Here is a 12,095-nt window from a genome sequence, read left to right on the forward strand (position 1 = left end):
TTGTTTGTGGGAAAGTGAAATGGTGCAGCTGCTGTGGAAACAGTTTGGCTATTCCTCAGAAAGATAAATATGAATTACCATATGACCCCAGCAATTCATCTTACAGGTGTAGTATATAACCCAAAGAACTGAGAGCAAGGACTTGAACTTACATTTGTACACAAATGTTTATAGCAGCATTAACACTATTCATAATAGCTATAAAATGGACTCAACCCAAGTTTCCATCAACAGATGAATGGATAAACAAAATGTAGTATATGCATACAATAGAATATTATCCAGCCATAAAAAGGACCAAAGTTCTGATATATGCTACAACACTGAAGAAATCATGTTGTGTGAAATAAGCCAGATACAATATTGAGTTACATCACTTATATTAAATACCTAGAATAGGGACATACATAAAGACAGAAAGTAGATTACAGGTTATCAGGGGTTGGGAGAGGGGAATGAAGAGTTACCACTTGTATTAGTCAGCCAAAAGGGGTGCTTATGCAAAGTATTGGAACTCTGTTGGCTCTTATAAAAGATATTTATTTGGGGTGGAAGCTTACAGTCACAGGCCCTAAAGAGTCTAACTCAAATTTACTTTCTCACTAAACTCTGTTTTTACATGTTGAAGCAAGTTGGCAGGTGATGTCTGCAAGGGTTCAGCCTTCTTCTTTCCGTTTAAGGCTCTGTGGACCCAGCTTCTTCCTCTCTCAACTGTAGGCAAGCATAAGGCTCATCTTTTTCCCTGGAAGTTGTTTCATTCCAAGTTCAGCTGCTTTGTTCTCTCTACAGGGTCAGCTGTGGACAATCAAGCTCATCTCTCTTCCCAGGGTCCTAAATATGGAGCACTCTCTTTTCCTGTGTATCTGCTTTGTCTTCTCCTTCTCGGTATATTTACTTCCACATGAGTGGCCATTTTATGCCCAAGGGGGATGGCACTCGATGCTGAATTGCACTCTAAAGATGTGGTTGGATCAGAGCCCTAATCTTAACATAATTTAATCAGATTCTCAGATGAATCTAATATAATCAAACAGTTATCATGCCAGAGGAATTGACCAGTTTACAAACATGAACTATATTTCTTTTTGGAATTCATAAATAATATCAAACTGCTACACCAGTTAATGGATACAGTTTCTGTTAGGGGTGATGAAAAATGTTAGGCAATTGATGGTGATGATGGAGACACAATATTGAGTGTGTAATTGATATCCCTGTGTTTAAAATGGGAACATTTGTATTGTGGGAAATTTTACCACAATAAATTTAAAAAATAAAAATAAACACATTATGCAGCTTGATCTTGTCTTTAGGATGATAAAGCAAATTGGGAAGTTTCTAAGGTGTTTTATTTTCTGATCACCTATCCAGTACTCAAAAATGGTCCTTTGGCATTTTATGAGCCTTTTAACGTGTCTTCCTAAATGTATCTCTCTTTCCTACCCCCTTCAAATTCCTTATTCCCTATACCACACGTATGCTCTTTTATAAAACCAGATGTGCTCCTGTCTCTTGCCAGTTTAAAACTATCTTTAAAATTCCAGTGACTATGAAAGTTCTTCCTTTGCTTCTTCACTTCACAGTACACATAGAAGAAAATGATATCAGGTAGAGGGTAAACAGATTAGTTTTGTTTGTGGCCATAGGTGATTGTCCTCATTTTTATATACCAGCTGAGAAATTGGACAAAAATGCTCCAAATTCCTTAGAATGACATCAAAGCACTTCACCTCATAGCCAAGTCATCATTCCAAGATCTCCGCTTCTGCTTCCATCCATGATAGAGTAACAAGGACTCAATTTATCCTTCTACCTTGAAACAATAAAAACATGGAAAAAATTTTATGAAATAATTGTTTTCAAGACACCCACCATATATAAGAAAGGACAGTGATTCATGAGAGATGCAAAACAATTTAGGTGATCCTTATGATTGTATATCTTGCTGCCTTGGCGAGATTCCAGATACGACACAGGTTGAAGGAACTGAGATGGAACAACAGTGGGCTCCTTGAGTAGAACAGACAGAGCTAAGAATCCAGGGAAATCAAATGACTAGAGTTTGCAAAACGGACTACCAGAGAGATAAGGAGTAAATAGAGAAAAAAAGTCTTTGGGAATTTTTAGAAGGTACTTGTATTAGTCTGTTAAAGGGGCTGCAATGGAAAGTATCAGAAATCTTTTGGCTTTTATGAAGGGTATTTATTTGGGGTAAAAGCTTACAGTTACAAGGCCATAAAAAGTCCAACAAGTTGCTACTTGTTGAGGTAAGATGGTCACTAATCTGTGGCTGGTCTCTTCCTTCCCCTCTGGGCTTCCTCTTCCTCTTGAGGCTCTTGAGACTTGAGGTTTAAGTGAAGTCCTTTCTCTCCGGGTGTAGGTCTTGTCTCTAAGGGCTTCTTATATTAGACTCATGTCTCTTCCCATGGTCAGCTGTAAGCTATCACACAGAACAGGACATCTCTCCGCCAACCTTTAGATGTTTGAGACTTCTTGTCTCTGTCACTTGGCAGGAACAAAAATGACAGCACTCTCTTCTTCCCCTGTGTCTGTCTGTCTGTGTTTCTGTTTATATCAGACCCAGCAATAGGGTGGAGACTAAATCTGAGTCATGCCCTCTGTCTTGGTCAAATCAAAAACCCTAATCTTAATAGGTAATCTAATCAAGGACATCTCAACTGAATTTAATGCAATCAAAGGGTATTACACCCAGAGGAATAGATTAATTTACAAACATAATCTTTCTCTTTGTGGGATTCATAAATAATCTCAAACTGCCACAGCCTTGCACAAGTATTCAGCTGAGTACTGAGAAATGTATGCAGATAAGGAAACTATGCTGGGTCAATGAAAGAATCACTCACAAGGATTAAAATAAAAATGCCAAGTGCTCACACAGGGCTTGAAATAGTTATGGCTCTGAATATAATAGGTGTTGAATGAATTAATATTTCTTTAATGAATTAATGAATGCACCACAATATCTTATTGCATGAATAAATGTAATACTGTTATCCAGCTAATTGGAAAAATCTTCAGAAAATATCAACCCTGAATTTCTTCCCTGGAAAAATTATTTGAACCTACCATCTTCCTATGCCTCAAAGGCACCTGGTATGAAATGGTTACAATCTGGTTTAAATGTTTTTATGGGGCAAGAAAATAGTTTTTGAGCACATTCGGCAATCAATTTCTAGAAATGGAGAGAGACCTTTCTTTCCATTTAACTTGAATGAGGTAGGTGCCCTTCTTTTCAAATTCATCAATGTTGTGAAAGTCATTCCTGGTGAAAAACACAGGTGCTGTTTTTCCATAAATTATTTGGGCCTCTGTGGAGCTGAAGCAAAACAGAAATGGCAGGGAGTTTACAAAATTGTTTTCTATATTTGAAAATGCCACCTAAATGGAAAATGCAAAGGAGAAGCACCTGGCCAAGTACAAGTTTTTGTGGCATGAGAAGGAGGGAAGAAGCTGAGACCAGAGGATTTTATCTAAATTCAGAAGACACTTCTCCCACAGAAGGATTTTGAATTATTCGATAAGATAGCAAATATCATATTATGAAACTATAAAACTGAAAAATCTCATGAATGAATTGATTTTTAAAAACATTGTTTCTGACCCATACTCATTCAAATGTTTGAATCCTCTGTTTTATATTCTATCAAATGATCATCTCCCTTGTGTTTGATATCTACAGATATTTCATATAAATTCTGTTTCTCAAGAGAACCTTGACTAATACAGCTGGTAACAGGAGTAGTTGTTGAGAAACAGAATATTAAAAATTGGATTTGTAAATTGATTCTGGGATTTTTTGCAATTCGCTCACAACTTTGAGTAGATTCAAGACTCTGTTTCCAATAAAGAGGTCACTGACAGTCCAAAGCAGGAGTTTGCAATAGAGATATGCAAAATATCTCTGTTACTATTATGAATATTTCCATGCTTATAAGAGGTAAGGCTCTGGGTGAGAATGGTTTTAACAGTTTAACAGAATTTTGTGGAATTAAAAGGTACACTGATGTTGGCTGTCTGTTCCTAAATATGCTGGATACAGGTACAAAAGAATGGGATAAATTAAAGCCTTTATATTTGCAACTTAAGAATTGAATGACTGATGGGAAAGATCTTACCAGTGCTCTGAAAGAAAATCTTGTTTTATGTAGCCACAGACTTGAGATCTCTGAAAATCAGACTGAGTCTCATTGTGTGAGTAGCAGAGTTACAATAGAAACTACATCTCAACCTTGCAGGGTGTCTGCTGTTAAAGTGTGGACATCGATTGGAAAAAGGTGGAATCCTGAGGATTGGGATGGAGACGTAAGTGTTGATGATGATGGCCATGGGGTCAGTAAAACCCTGAATTCTGCTGAGACTTTGCCAGATAAAACTATAATGGTCTGCCTAGAGGAGACAGCCACCTGACCTCCTCCCTGCTCTGAGGAGTCTGTCATCAAATCTCCACTTGAAGAGATTAATCCTGTCCCACCATATGAAACTGCAACAAAATGCTCTGGGTCAATTGGTTTGCAAGACACTTCTAATTCTTTTCCTTATCCACCCCCACCACACCTCTTTTCTTCCAGACCTATGCTAGACTAAAGTCATGACAAACCCCCACAGGTGAAGTACAAAGAGTCACCCATGATGAAGTATGCTATACTCCCAAAGAATTGCATGAGTTTTCTAATTTATATTGACAGAAATCAGGGGAATATGTGTAGGAATGAATATTAAGGGTGTGGGATAATGCTGGAAGAAATATAAAGTTATAGCAGGCTGAATTTATTGATATGGACCCATTAAGCAGAGATTCTGGATTCAGTGTTGTAGCTCAAGAAAATAGAAAGGTCTCTAACAGTTTGTTCAGATGGCTGGCTGAAACATGAACCAAAAGATGGCCAAGATTGCCTGAAGTCAAGATGTCAGAATTGCCTTGGTAAACTGTAGATGATGGAATCCAAAGGCTTAGAGATTGAAATGTTATAATGGATTTACCACCTTATACCTGCCTCCCTAGGAATATCCAGAGGACACACCTTTCACCAGGACTATGAGGAATAAACTTGTGAAGCTCTGTGGTTTCTCTTCTCTGTAGGCCAGATATTACTGTGGAACTACTATCATGGATTAGGATCTTTGTATTAGTTAGCCAAAGGAGTGCTGAAGCAAAATACCAGAAAATGGTTGGTTTCTATAAAGGGTATTTATTTGGGGTAGAAGCTTACAGTTACAAGGTCCTAACGAGTCCAGCTCAGGGTACCATAAGATACTTTCTCACCAAAGTCCATGAAGAGTAAATTGCTTCCAATACCGAAGTCTATTTCCATGTGTTGGAGCAAGATGGCTGCCAGTCTCTGTGAGGGTTCAGCCTTACTGTTCAGGCTTCACAGTCCCAGCTTCTTTTGGTCTCAGCTGTAGCCTGGTATAAAGCTCATTTCTCTCCCCGGGGCTCATTTCTTCCTGTACTCAGCTGCTCTGGTCTCCCCACAAAGTCAGCTGTAGACTGTCAGGCTCTTTCTCTTCCCAGAACCTCTGTTGTGTCTATGGAGCCATCTTTATTCCTCTATGTTCTTCTGTGTATTTATCTCCCAAGGCTCTAGTATCAAAGCTCCAACTCTCTCCTCTGCCAAGTCATTTTCTCTGTGAGTCCCCACCCACCAAGGGGGTGGGGACTTAATATCCTACCACATAGCTAAATCAAAACCTTGATCATAATTTAATCAAGTAAAAGTGAAACCTCTGAATCTTATAAAATCTAATATGCCCAGAGGAACAGACCAGTTTACAAACATAATCCAATATCTTTTTTTGGAATACATAAATAATATCAAACTGGTACAATTCTTAAGCACTAGGAGGATGATTAGATCCTGGGCCAGTAGAAGCCAAGTGGCAGCACTTAATCACCAAAGACAAGGTGGGTATGGCTACCACAAAGAAAAGCAGACTCAAAGCAGAAATCAAAATAATCTGAGACACATAGACTATGGCATTGACTAATAGATCGTGGGGTAACTAGAAGTAAAAGAGATAGGTGGTCTACTAAACTCCTACTTGATCTGTATAAGTAGAAGAGTTCTAGGTATAATGAACTAAAGCCTGATTTGAAATACAGAAACAGAGAGTCAGGGACCCTTAATCAATTCCAAGACATGAGACAATCCAATACTGGATTCCTGGATGGATTGCAGAGATCAATGCCATAAAGGATTTGAAAGATGCAGGGGTGGTGATTCCCACAGCATCCCCATTCAATTCTCCTATTTGGTCTGTGTAGAAAACAGATGGATCTTGGAGAGTGAAAGTGGATTATCATAAACTTAACCAGGTGGTGACACCAATTTCATCTGCTCTTCCAGATGTAGAACCATTGCTTGAATAAATCAACATATCCCCTGGTACCTACTGTGCAGGTATTGATCTGGCAAATGTTTTTTTCTCAAATGCCATTAGTAAGGACCATGAAAAACAATTTTCTTTCAACTGGCAAGGCCAGTAATATGCCTTCACTGTCCTAAATCAGGGATATATCAATTCTCCAGCTCTTTTCATAATATTTTCTGCATGTCCCTTCCACAAGACATTACACTGGCCCATTATATTGATTGGCCCTAGTGAGCAAGAAATAGCAAATAGTCTAAACTTATTGGTAAACATTTGAGTGAGAGAGAATGGGAGAAAAAGCCAACAAAAATACAGGGAACTTCCACCTCAGGGGAAATTTCTATGTGTTCCGTGGTGTGGGGCATGTAGAGATATCCCTTCTAAAGTGAAGGATAAGTTGTTGCCTATGCCCCCTCCTATGGCCAAAAAAAAAAAAAGGCACAATGTTTAGTCAACCTCTTTGAATTTTTAAAAATATATCTTTTATTTTTAAAGATATATAGATTTTTGAGACAACATATTCCTCATTTAAGTGTGCTATTCCAACCCAATCACCAAGTGACCAGAAATTTTGAGTGAGGACTAGAACAAGAGGACACTCTCTTAGAGGTCCAAGCTGTTGTGCAAACTGAACTTCCACTTGGGCCAGATAATCCAACAGATCCAATGGTTCTGGAAGTGTCAGTGGCAAATAGAGATGCTGTCTGGAGCTATAGGCAAGCCCCTATAGGAGAATAACAATGCAGACCCTTAAGATTTTGGAGCAAAGCCCTGACATTCTCTGCAGATAATTACTCTCCTTTTGAAAAAACAGCTCTTAGCCTGCTACTGGGCCTTAGCAGGGACTGAACACTTAATCACAGACTACCATGAGACCTGAGTTGCCTATCAGGAGCTGGGTATTGTCTGACCCACCAAACCATAATTTGGGTGTGCACAGCTGCATTCCATCATAAAATGGAAGTGGAATATATGAGATAGGGGCTTGAGTGGGTTCTGAAGGCACAAGTAAGTTACACGAGGAAGTTGCCCAAATGCCTATGGTACACTCCTGCCACATTACCTTCTCTTTCCCAGCCCCCAGCTATGGTCTCTTGGGGAGTTACTTATAATCAGTTGACTGAGGAAGATAAAATTTGGGGCTGGCTTACAGATGGTTCTGCACAATATGCAGGTATCATTTGAAAGTGGACAGCTGTAGTACAGCAGCCCCATTCTGGGATGTCCCTGAGGGACAATGGTGGGGGGAAATCCTCCCAGAAGGCAGAACTTGGAGCAGTAGACATGGTTGTTCATGTTGCTTGGAAGGATAAATGGCCATAAGTGTATTTGTACACTGATTTATGGGCTGTTGCCAATGGGTTGACTGGATGATCAGGTACTTGGAAGGAACATGATTGGAAAATTGGTGACAAAGAGGTCTGGGAAAGGGATATGTGGCTAGACCTTTCTGAATGGACCAAAAAAAAAAAAAAAAACAATGAAAATATTTCTCTCCCACATGAAAGCACACCAGAGGGTGACTTCAGCAGATGAAGATTTTGATAATCAAGTGGATAAGATGACACTTTCTATGGTTAGCAGTCACTCTCTTTCCCTAGACACTCCTGCCATTGCCCAACGGGTTCATGAACAAAGTGGTCATTGTGGTAGGGATAGAGATTATTCATAGGATCAGCAACATGGTGTTCCCCTCACCAAGACTGACCTGGCTATAACCACTGCTGAGTGCCCAGTATGTCAACAGCAGAGACCAACATCAGACCCTCAGATGGCACCATTTCTCAAGGTGATCAATCCGCTACCTGCTGGCAAGTTTATTACATTGGACCATTTCTATTATGAAGGGGCAGCAATTTGTTCTAACTAGAAGAGATACATACTCCAGATATGGGTTTGCCTTTCCTGCATGCAATGCTTCTTCCAAAACTACCATCCGTGGGCTTACTGAATGTCTTATCCACTATCCTGGTATTACACAGCATTTCTTCTGATCAAGGAATCATTTTCCAGCAAATGGTTTGCAGGTATGATAACATGTCATAGATTTCACTGGTCTCACCATGTTCCCCATCATCCTGCAGTAACTGGATTGATAGAACTGTGGCGTGGCCTTTTGAAGAGTCAATTGCATCACTAACTAGGTGACCATACCTTGCAGGGATGGGACAAATTTATCAAAGAGGCTGTGTATGTTCTAAGTCAGCATCCACTCTATGGTACAGTTTCTTCCATAGCCAGGATTCACGTGTCCAGGAATCAAGGGGTGGAAATAGGAGGGGCGCTACTCCCTATTAATCCTAGTGATCCAGTAGGAAAATTTTGCTTCTTATCCCTGTGACCTTAAGCTCTGCTGGTCTACAGGACTTGGTCCAAAAGAAGGAGAGCTTCCAGCAGGAAACACAAAAATGATTCCATTAAACTGGAAGTTAAGACTGCCACCTAGGCCAGTTTCAGGTCTTTGTGCCTCTTAATTGACAGGCAAAGCTAATTACTGCACTGTAAGGTTTCTTAACCTTTTTGTTCCACATATCCCTTTTCTAGTCAGGTGAAAACCACAGACCCCTTACCAAGTTCACACTATACTGTGTATTATTTAATAAATATATCACACCCATACCAACACATTCCCACAGGAATAATATTTTTTTGAATTTCAATTCAAGCTCATGGACCCCTTGTTCAGAACCCCTGCTGTACTGGCTGGGATGATTGATCCTAACTATCAAGTGGAAATAGGACTACACCAACACATTGGAGGTAAAGAAGTGTTTGCCTGCAAAACAGGAGACACCCTAGGGCATCTCTTAGTACTACCATGCTCTGTGATTAAAATCAATGGAAAATTAACAACAACAACAACAAAAACACAATCCAGGGTGGACTATCAATGGACCAGAATTTTCAGGAACGAAATTTTTGGTCACCCCATCAGGCAAAGAACTACAGCCAGATGAGCTGCTTATTGAGGGTAAAGGGAACATGGAATGGGTAGTGGAAGAAGGTAATGATAAATATGAACTTCAACCATGTGACAGTTATACAAATGAGGACTGTAATAGTCATAAATATTTCTTCCTTGTTTTGAGTATGCTTGTATATATACATATATATGTATATGCATATATATAAATAAATATCTTTGTTTTCTTCCTTTTCCTTCCCCTTTATTGTATGACATAAGTTGTATTAGTTTCATGTTGTAGTATTTAAGGATGTCAAGTTTAAGAATGAATATTACTATGGACTTGCACCCTATTTTGGAGGAATTTACCATTGTTTCCAGTTGTACACAGGACAGTTGAGTACTTTAGGCGGAATATATATATATATGTGTGTGTGTGTGTGTAGAGAGAGATTAAGTATGGTTTAAGGTGTTGTGAATGACTGTCAAGTTAACAACGGGTAGACTGTGGTGGTTAGGCTAATGTGTAAACTTAGCCAGGTAATAGTGGCTAGTTGTTTGGTCAAGCAAGCACTGGGCTAATTGTAATACAAGGCATTTCATGGACTTTATTCACCAGTGAGTTAATTGCATAAATGGCTGGTTATATCTACAATCAATTGAGGAGATTGCTGTCAGCAACGAGTGAATCCCCATCCAGTCAGCTGAAGACTTTAAAAGGAGAAGTGATTACAGCAGTCAGATGAAAGGATTTCCCTCTTTAATTCAGACTGCCGATCTCTCCTGGGGAACTCATTGAAGACCTTCATCAGAGACCCTGACTTAATAGCCTGCCCTGTGGAATTTGAACTTGTGCATCCCCATTATCACATGAAAAAATTTTATCTAATCTCATGCCATTTACAGATATCTCCTGTTGGTTCTGTTTTCTCTAGAGAACCCTGACTAATACAGATTCTTTCTAGAATAAACACCTGAAAAGGTGAATCTTCAACTTAGTGTTGTTCTTGTACCTCTGAATCTAAATTTACTGCTGTAGCTACCACGGTGCCATCAGGAGAGAGAAACCACAGAGTAAGTTGAAGAGAGTAAATTTAACGTAAAGAATCATTAACCATAAGAGGAGATTTGAGTAATGAAAGATTGGCTAGTAAGAAGTAGAGCAAATTCTAAAGAATATAGGAAATGCAGATATAAATCCCATTATCTCTAAGACTACACCCCAAGGAAGGAGTCCCCAGGGCTGAGGTCTAGACCTTGTTTGGGAGGGAATGGCCATGGTTCACTAGCTGGTGGAAGTCACCATGCTGCTGTGCCAGAAAAGATCTCTGGAAAACCACCCTCCAAAATTTGCTAGAAATCTCTCCTCTGGTGTACTGGAGAAAGGTATTCAGGTGCATTCAGGTGTCTCACTGAATGCACTCTACTATGAAATCATTTCTTATGAAAGGGTACTGGGGAAAGCTGTTAACAACTGGGTGATGTTGACTATCATGTACTGCAGGAACCAGGTGCTGGAGAAGTTTCACATGCAATAAGAGCCAGGTCATGTGAAACTGCCACGTGGCAGAAGTCAGGTGTTGGATAACCCAGTATGTCTGCTGAGTGAGCACACCAGAACCAGAAAGGAAAGCTCTTCCTCCTGCAATCTTTCTCCAGTGTACTTCACTGAAAAATCTTAACATCATGCCAGGTAGCAAAGATGAAATATTTAAAGGGCGCTTTTCCATTATAGGCAGGCAAAAAAAACATATTTAGAGCTGAGAGAATAAACTGCTGTCACAGCTGATACATATATCTTCAAGTAATTTGTGTCTTGTCTTTGCAAGTATCAGTTACAGGTATTCTATCCACTAACTGACTTATCACAAGCCAAGCATTGTTCTAAGCCCTCTGGGTGAGTCAAAAATATTTTAAAGGGACCCTTGGGGAGACAGATGTTTGTACAACTAAATATATTCATTAATGCCCACATACACTTATTCAACAAGTATTTAAGGACTGTTAATTATCAGTATGACTGTGCATTGCATTTAGGGTATTATCCTTGTTCATAGAATCATAATTTAGAGGGTAAAACAACCAAGTAAAAAGATTAACTCTAATATATCTGCATTTCCTATATTCTTTAGAATTCACTCTACTTCTTACTAGCCAATCCTTCATTACTCTAAATATCTCTAACTAAATCTCTACTTGGGTTTAATTGCCCATAGTCATCACTGACTCTGAGCTCCTGCTTCCAAACAATTTTATATGTTAATGGATCAACTTGCCTTGTTTTCTGTACTTTATTAATACAGATATGATTCTATTCATAAAAAAAAGCTATCATATAAGGTCTCTGTAATTAAAGAAAGCTTTACTGAATACTTAAAGAAGATGAAGGAGCAGTTTATATAAGATAAAAGCAAGTAATGTAAAATTGTATTTTAGATACCCTTGCCTCTAAATATTTTTTTGGTTACCCCACAACAAGAATTTTTCAGTTGCTTGCACTGTTCTAGCACTTCCAGCCTCATACCATTTTCTGATTCATTTTTCCATCTTTGGTCTTCAATTTTTCTTCCTCATCACTTCCTCTAAAACAAACTGCAAAAAATAACAGATTTTATCACTATTTTAGACTTGTCTAATTGACATATCTCTAGCCCCAACTCACACATTCATCTCTAACATTTGAATATTTCAACATAGGTGGTCAGCAGAATAAAAAAAAAATCATGAAATAGTTCTTCCCTACTTACATGTTGCATGTTTGGTTCCTTGGAAAGCAGACTCTGAAGCAGAGTTTAACAAG

This window comes from Dasypus novemcinctus, chromosome 1, assembly GCF_030445035.2.
Source record: "Dasypus novemcinctus isolate mDasNov1 chromosome 1, mDasNov1.1.hap2, whole genome shotgun sequence".
Classification (NCBI taxonomy): Eukaryota; Metazoa; Chordata; class Mammalia; order Cingulata; family Dasypodidae; genus Dasypus; species Dasypus novemcinctus.